At 63.6% G+C, this 8,060-nt stretch overlaps 1 long non-coding RNA gene across 1 annotated transcript; it reads left to right on the top strand.

The window, feature by feature from the left end:
• The first annotated feature begins 4,957 nt into the window (after nucleotides 1–4,957).
• Nucleotides 4,958–7,479, top strand: LOC133216011 (uncharacterized). The gene is made up of 3 exons (XR_009726535.1): nucleotides 4,958–5,088; nucleotides 6,514–6,712; nucleotides 7,427–7,479. It is a non-coding gene; the product is annotated as an uncharacterized LOC133216011 (long non-coding RNA).
• The last annotated feature ends 581 nt before the right edge of the window (nucleotides 7,480–8,060 follow it).

The following is an 8,060-nucleotide window of genomic DNA, read 5'->3' as shown; positions in this document are numbered from 1 at the left end:
ACAATGGGGGTATCTATGGGGGTACTATGGGGGCACAATGGGGGTACTATGGGGGTTCTATGGGGGTACAATGGGGGCACTACGGGGGTACTATGGGGGCACTATGGGGGCACAATGGGGGCGCAATGGGGGTCCTATGGGGGCACTATGGGGGCACAATAGGGTCCTATGGGGGCACTATGGGGTCAGTATGGGGTCACAATGGGCTCAGTATTGGGGCACTGTTCAGGTCACTATGGGGGTCCTTATAGGGTTTCCTATGTGGGGGGCACCAGAGACCTCGATCCCTGTAACAAGGTGTCAGTGGTCACCCAGACCCCTGTGTCCCTACTGGGATAACCACTGGGATATACTGGGAGGGACCAAGTCCCTACTGGGAGGGGGGAATGTTACTCAATGCCTGTGTCCCTTTGGAGGTCCCTATGGGGTCCCTATGGGGTTCCTATATAGGTCACTATTGGGGTCCCTATGGTGGTCCCTATGTAGGTCCCTATTGGGGTCCCTATGGAAGGTCCCTATGTAGGTCCCTATGGAGTCCCTATGGGGCTCCCTATGTAGGTCCCTATTGGGGTCCCTATGGAGGGTCCCTATGTAGGTCCCTATTGGGGTCCCTATGGGGGTTCCCTATTGGGGTCCCTATGGGGTTCCTATGTAGGTCCCTATGGGTGCGGATCGGGGTCAGGGCGGCGCCGGGACTCGGGCGGGGTGGGTGCGGCCGGACGCGGGTCCCCTTGGCAAGGTCACAGAGGTCAGGGCGGGGTCACAAAGGTCAGGGCGGGGTCACAAAGGTCAGGGTGGGGCCCCCCCATCCCCCCCCGGAAGGCAGAGATTAGGGGTGGGCGGGGCCAAAGTGAGGTCAGACCCCCGGGGGGGGAGGTGGGGGTGGAATGGGGGGGATCCAAATGGATTTAAGGGGTGCCAAGGAGCTGGGATGGGGATTGGGGGATCCATGGGGTTCTGGGGGGGATACGGGGAATGGGGGGGGGTCCTGATGGGTTTCAGGGATCCCTTTAATGGGGGATGCTGGGAGATGGGAGGATTCCAGGGACAGGGATTTGGGGGGATCCTGATGGATTTGAGGGATCCCTTTAATGGGGGATGCTGGGAGATGGGAGGATTCCAGGGACAGGGATTGGGGGGGATTGGGGGGGATCCTGATGGATTTAAGGGGTGCCGAGGGGCAGAGATTTGGGGGGGGAATCCCCAACAGGAAGAATCCATGGGGCTGGAGGGGGGGGAGGATGAACGGGGACCCCCAACCCAAGGCGCTGGGATGGGATCTGATGGATCCCGATGGGATCATGGGGGAACCCAACGTCACCGCGCGGTGTCGCTGCACCCGCGACCCTACAATAACACCCCATGGGCCTCGCCCCGCCCCTTCCCAAGCAAGCCCCGCCCCTCGCATAGGCCACGCCCCTCCTTCTTCTACACCCCCCCCACCTCCCCCTCCCCTCCTTCCCCACACAAAGCCCCCCCCTCCCCCCCGCACCGGGGGGGTCCCGGGGCTCCCCTTTGCGCTCCCCCACCCCTTTGGGTCCCTCCATTAGAACAAAGAGGGGGGAGGGGAGGGGAGGGGGGAACCCGCCCCGGGTTCCTGCGAGTCATCGCGCCCCTCCCCCACCTCCCCACCCCCTCCCCCTCCCCCCCCGCGGGAAAAGCCGCTTTTCATCCCCCCCCCCCTCCCTTTCTCCTTCCCCCCCCCCCACCCCCCCGCATCCGCTTGGTTCGGCTCCGCTCTGGGGTGAGTACACGGGGACCCCCCGGACCGTCCCAACGGACGGGAACCCCCCCCCCCCCAGCATCCGCCCTTCCGCGACAAAGGCAGCGCCAATGGGGGCCCCCCCCTCCATCGGACCCGCGCACGCCGGGGTGGGGGGGGCCGGAAGACGGAGACACCCCATAGAGAGAACGGGCTCAGGAGGGGCATGGAGCCCACATAGAGGGACCCAGCCCGATAGCATGGACCCTACCCCATAGCAGGGACTCCACACCATACCATGGACCCTGCCCCATAGCATGGACCCCACCCCATAGCATGGACCCTACCTTATAGCATGGACCCCACCCCATAGCAGGGACCCCACCCCATAGCAGGGACCCCGCCCCATAGCATGGACCCTACATTATAGCATGGACCCTGCCCCATACCATGGGCCCCGTCCCATAGCATGGACCCTATCTTATAGCAGGGACCCTGCCCCATAGCATGGACCCCACCCCATAGCATGGACCCTGCCCCATAGCATGGACCCTACCTTATAGCAGGGACCCTACCCGATAGCATGGACCCTGTCCCATAGCAAGGACCCCACCCCATAGCATGGACCCCGCCCCATAACATGGACCCCACCCCATAGCAGGGACCCCACCCCATAGCATGGACCCCACCCCATAGCAGGGACCACCCCCGAAACCTTGGAGGTCCCCCCTTCATCCTGAGACCCCCTCAATTTCCTGCCCCCCCCCCCCCCAAATCCTGGTGCCCAGTCCCGAGTCCCCCCCCTTTGGATGCCAGCACCAGGAGCTGTGATGGGGGGACAAGCCCCGTCCCGCTGTCCCCAGGGGTCCCCTCCTCTTCCCATCAGCATCACGCCCCCTCCATGGTGGCCTCAGTGGCTCCAGTCCCCATCCCTGCTCCATCATCCCCATCCCCGCTCCATCATCCCCATCCCTGCTCCATCATCCCCATCCTTGGTTCCTCTTCATCCCCATCCTAACCCATCACCTCACTGTTCCAGCTCCATCATCCCCATCCTTGGTTCTTCTTCATCCCCATCCTTGGTTCCTCTTCATCCCCATCCCTTGTTCCTCCATCATCCCCATCCTTGGTTCCTCCATCATTCCCATCCTTGATTCTTCCACCACTCCCATCTCTTGTTCCTTCACCATCCCCATCCTTGGGCCCTCATCCCCACCCTTGGTTCCTCCATCATCCTCATCCTAACCCATCACCTCCCCTTCCAGCTCCACCATCCCCATCCTTTTTCCTCCATCATCCCCATCCTTGGTTCTTCATCCCTGTCCTTGGATCCTCTTCCTCACCATCCTTAGCTCCTCTTCATCCCCATCCTTTTTCCTCCATCATCCCCATCCTTGGTTCTTCATCCCTGTCCTTGGATCCTCTTCATCTCCATCCCTTGTTCCTTCATCATCCCCATCCTTGGTTCCTCCATCATCCCTATACTATCCCATCACCTTGCCATTCCATCTCCACCATCCCCATCCCCATCCCTCCATGGCTCCATCCCAGATCCATGTCCCTGCTCCATCCTCATCCCCATCCCAGATCCTTGTCCCTGCTCCATCCCCATCCCGGATCTGTTCCTCATCCTCATCCCAGATCCATCCCCATCCCCATCCCTATCCCAAATCCATGCCCCTGCCCCTGCCCCTGCTCCATCCCCATCCCCATCCTGGATCCATGTCCCTGCTCCATCCCCATCCCTGCTCCATGCCCCTGCCCCTGCTCCATCCCCATCCCCATCCATGTCCCTGCTCCATCCCCATGCCAGCTCCGTTCCCCTGCCCCTGCCCCTGCTCCATCCCGGTCCCTGCCGGTCCCCTCAGGCCATGGCGGTTCCCAGCTGGAAGCTGCAGCTCCTGGAGCGCCGGCGCCGGGAGGAGGAGGCCTCGGTGCGGCGGGAGCGGGAGCAGCGGGACCGGGCCGCGCAGCTTCCCCTCTGGAAGCGGGAGCTGCTGGAGCGGCGCCGGGCCAAGGCCGGGGGAGCGTCCGGTAACAGCGGGGCCGGGCCGGGCCCCGCCGCACCGGGGCTGAGCCGCAGCGCGGAGGCGCTGGAGAGCGGAGGGGACCCGGAGCCCCCCCGCGGCCGCGTCCGGCGCCTCCGCTCCCGCTTCGCCCCTGCCCGGTCCCTGAGCCCCGAGCGGGAGCGGGGGGAACCGGGGGGGGCAGCGGAGGGGGCTGGGGATGCTCAGGGCACAGCCAAGGGTGATGGGGGCCCGGGGCCGCCACCGGGGGGTGTGGGGCGGGAGGAGGGTGGCGGTGGGGCTGGGAGCAATGGGGCTGGGAGCAGTGGGGCTGAGATCCATGGGGCTGAGAGCAATGGGGCTGAGAGCTGTGGGGCTGAGAGCAATGGGGCTGGGAGCCGTGGGGCTGGGAGCAATGGGGCTGAGATCCATGGGGCAGGCAAGGACCGCAGGGGGCGCAATGGGGATGGGGATGGGGCAAGCAAGGAGATGGAGGGGGAGAAGAAGGGAATGGGCAAGGGGAGCATTGAGGGGTGCAGGGAGGGGAAGGGGCACGGGGCAGCCAAAGAGATGGTGGCACCAAATCTGGTGGTACCCAAGGACCCAGTGATGCCCAAGGTCCTGGTGGCACCAAAGGACCCAGTGGTACCAAAGGACCCAGTGGTACCCAAGGACCCAGTGATGCCCAAGGTCCTGGTGGCACCAAAGGACCCAGTGGTACCCAAAGTCCTGATGGCACCAAAGGATCCAGTGGCACCAAAGGGCCCGGTGATGCCCAAGGTCCTGATGGCACCAAAGGACCCAGTGGTACCCAAGGTCCTGGTGACACCAAAGGACCTGGTTACCCCTAAAGACCCAGTGCCACCCAAAGCCCTGATGACAACAAAAGCCCCGGTGCCACCCAAAGACCCGGTGCCACCCAAGGACCTGGTTCTAACCAAAGCCCCGGTGCCACCAAGGGACCCGGTGCCACCCAAGGACCTGGCTCCCACCAAGGCCCCGGTGCCACCCAAGGGCCCCACCACGTGCTCGGTGCCGGTGCCGCCGTCACCGTCGCCATCACCTCCGGGTGCGGGTGGGGAGGAGCCGGGCGCCGGCGCCATGCGCGGGGGCCCCCGCCATGGGCCCCCCTTGGCCCACCCGGCCCTGGAGCGCCGCAGCGGGAACACCATCACCGTGCGGCCGCGCCGCACCGGGACCGTGGCACCGGAACCGGCCCCAGCACCGGCACCAGCACCGGCACCAACAGCGGCAGTGGGGCCGGAGCCGCTGCCCCCCCCCAAGAAGCGCTACCCCACGGCAGAGGAGATCCAGGTCATCGGGGGGTACCTGGCGCTGCCGCGCTCCTGCCTGGCCAAGAGCCACCCCCACCGCAAGAAGGTACCGGCCCCATGGCCCCATCCCTGTCCCTTTGTGTCCCCATACATGTCCCCGTTGTGACCCCATCCATGGCCCCATCCCTGTCCCTTTGTGTCCCTTTGTGTCTCCATCCCTGTCCCTTCGTGTCCCTTTGTGTCCCCATCCCTGTCCCTGTGTGACCCCATCCATGTCCCCATCCATGACCACATCCGTGTCCCTTTGTGTCTCCATCCATGTCTCCATGGCCCCATCCATGACCCCATCCATGTCCCCTTTGTGACCCCATCCATGTCCCTTTTGTGTCCCCATCCATGTCCCTTTGTGTCCCCATCCGTGTCCCTATCCATGTCCCCTTTGTGTCCCCATCCATGGCCCCATCCATGTCCCCATCGGTGTACCTTCATGTCCCCATCCGTGTCCCCTTTGTGTCCCCATGGCCACCCCATGGCTCCTGTTGGGGTCCCTCCAGCCCCTCAGTGTCACCTCTTCCTTGTCCCCTCCTGGACCATCTTGTCCCCATCCCATGTCTGTGTCCTCATCCCTATGTCCCCATGTCCATGTCCCTATCCTATCCCCTGCCCCCATCCCATATCCCCATGTCCTCATCCCCATCCCATGTCCCCATCCCCATCCTATCTCCCTATCCCCATCCCGTATCTCCATCCCTGCCCCTTCCCATGGTCCCCAACCCTTGTTCCTGCCCCCCCATGGCCCCAGCCCCATTTCCTGCCCCACTTCCTGCCCCCCCCAACAGCACCCCAAAAACAGGAACTGGGGGGGGGGATGGGCAGGAAGTGGCTCTATGGGGGAGGGGCAGCTCCTCCCCTGTCCCCCCTGCGGGTCACATGACCTCCCCCCCATTAAGAGCCTCCCATTAATGATGCTTAAGCGCAGGGGGATTAATCACTATGGGAACGGCGGGGGGGCCAGGGCCAGGGTGTCCCAGTGGTGTCCCCATGTGTCCCTATGGTGTCCTAATGGTATCCCTGTGGTGTCCCAATGGTGTTCCTATGGTCCCCATCTGTCTCCATGTGTCCCTATGTGTCCCTATGGGGTCCCCATCTGTCCCCATGTGTCCCTCTGTGTCCTTATGGTGTCCCCATCTGCCCCTTTGGTGTCTTTATGGTGTCCCCATGTGACCTCTCATTATTCCACCATTGCCCCCCCATTATTCCCCCATTACTCCCATTAACCCCATCACCCCCATTACTGCAATACCCCATTACCCCCAATACACCATTGCCCCCATTACCCCAATACACCCATTAACCCATTGCCCCCATCCCCTGCTTACCCCAATACCCCCATTGCCCCCATTACCCCCATCACCCCATTCCCCCCCTTACCCCCCTTACCCCCACTACCCCAATATCCCCATTACCCCTATGCCCCCATTACCCCCATTACCCCAATACCCCCCTCACCCCCCCGCCCCCCTTGCCGCAGCTGAAGATCTGGTTCAGCGAGCGGGACCTGGAGCGCACCTTCTCTTACCCATCGGAGGGGGCGCTGCTGGCGGCCTGGGGACCCCCCGAGGAGCCCCCGCCCCCCCCAGGGCCCGCCCCCGACGATGAAGAGGAGGAGGAGGAGCCCCCCCATGGGCGGGGGGGGCCGGGGGGGCTGCGGGCGCGAGCCTTGCTCGTGGGTGAGACATGGGGGGGGTAATGGGGACCTCAATGGGGGGTAATGGGGGGGGAATGGGGGTCTGTGGCCATGGGGGGGGGGATGGAGGCGTTAATGGGGGGCAATGGGGGGGTAATGGGGAGGCTAAAGGGGGTAATGGGGGTCTATGGCCGTGCGGGAGGGTTATGGGGATGAATGGAGGGGTTAATGGGGGGTAATGGGGGGGCTAAAGGGGGTAATGGGGGGCTAAAGGGGGTAATGGGGGTCTATGGCCATGCATGGAGGTCCTTTGGGGCGAATAGAGGGGTTAATGGGGGGCAATGGTGGGGCTAAAGGGTGTAATTGGGGTCTATGGACATGCGGGGGGGGTAATGGAGGGGTTAATGGGGGGTAATGAGGAGGCTAAAGGGGGTAATTGGGGTCTATGGACATGCTGGGGGGGTAATGGAGGGGTTAATGGGGGGTAATGAGGAGGCTAAGGGGGGTAATTGGGGTCTATGGCCACGCGGGGGGGTCCTGGGGGGGTAATAGGGGGGCTCATGGGGGGCAATGGAGGGGTAATGGGGGATTACAGGGGGTCATGGGGAGGTAATGGAGGGGTTTATGGGGGATTAAAGGGGGTAATGGGGGTTTAAAGGGGGTAATGGGGGGGTAATGGGGGTCTAGGGCCATGGAGGGGTAATGGAGGGGCTTATGGGGGTAATGGGGGTCCCATCCCCGTGTCTCCCCCACACAGATGAATCCTGCCGCCGGTAACCCCGGCCTCTGCCCCACGGCCGGGGGGGGGGGGATGACGATGGAGCCGCCTTGGGGCCCCCCTCCCCACCATGGACCTGCAAGACCCCCCCCCCCCCGAAGGGGCAGGACCCCCATGGACCCCCATAGACCCCCATGGGGGGGGGGGTACAAGGACACCATGGGGGGGGGGGTCCCACCTCTCATTTTGTAGCTTTTATAGCGGGGGGGGGTGGAGGGGGGGCAATTATTCTCAATGCGTGTTTTTTAGCTTAATTACGGTCTTTTCTAAGCTTTATCAGTATTGGGCCAACTGGAGCTGCCCCAGTTTGATACCGGGATATGGGGGGGGGGGGGTGTAACCATGGCAACGTGATGGAGGGGGGAACACACAAGCGTGGCCTGCTACCGTTGCTACGGCAACGGCGCCTGCGGCCTGCTCCGGTTGCCGTGGCAACGAAGCCTTTGTCTTCCTCCTCTTACCCCGCGGTGCTGTACGCGGCAATAAACGCTCAACCGTTGCTCTTGTGACAACGGGGACATCGTGGGGGGGGGGAAAGGGACCGCAATTACCCCCCCCTTGTGGAAGTGGGGGGGGGGATAGAGGGAGCGTGCTTATGGTTTGTGCGGCGCTG

The sequence above is a fragment of the Neopsephotus bourkii genome, unplaced genomic scaffold (assembly GCF_033783945.1).
Source record: "Neopsephotus bourkii isolate Nb327-2 ecotype Australia unplaced genomic scaffold, CSIRO-AGI_Nbou_v1 NB_1025, whole genome shotgun sequence".
Lineage (NCBI taxonomy): Eukaryota > Metazoa > Chordata > Aves > Psittaciformes > Psittacidae > Neopsephotus > Neopsephotus bourkii.
This window is presented reverse-complemented; position numbering and strand designations above follow the sequence as displayed.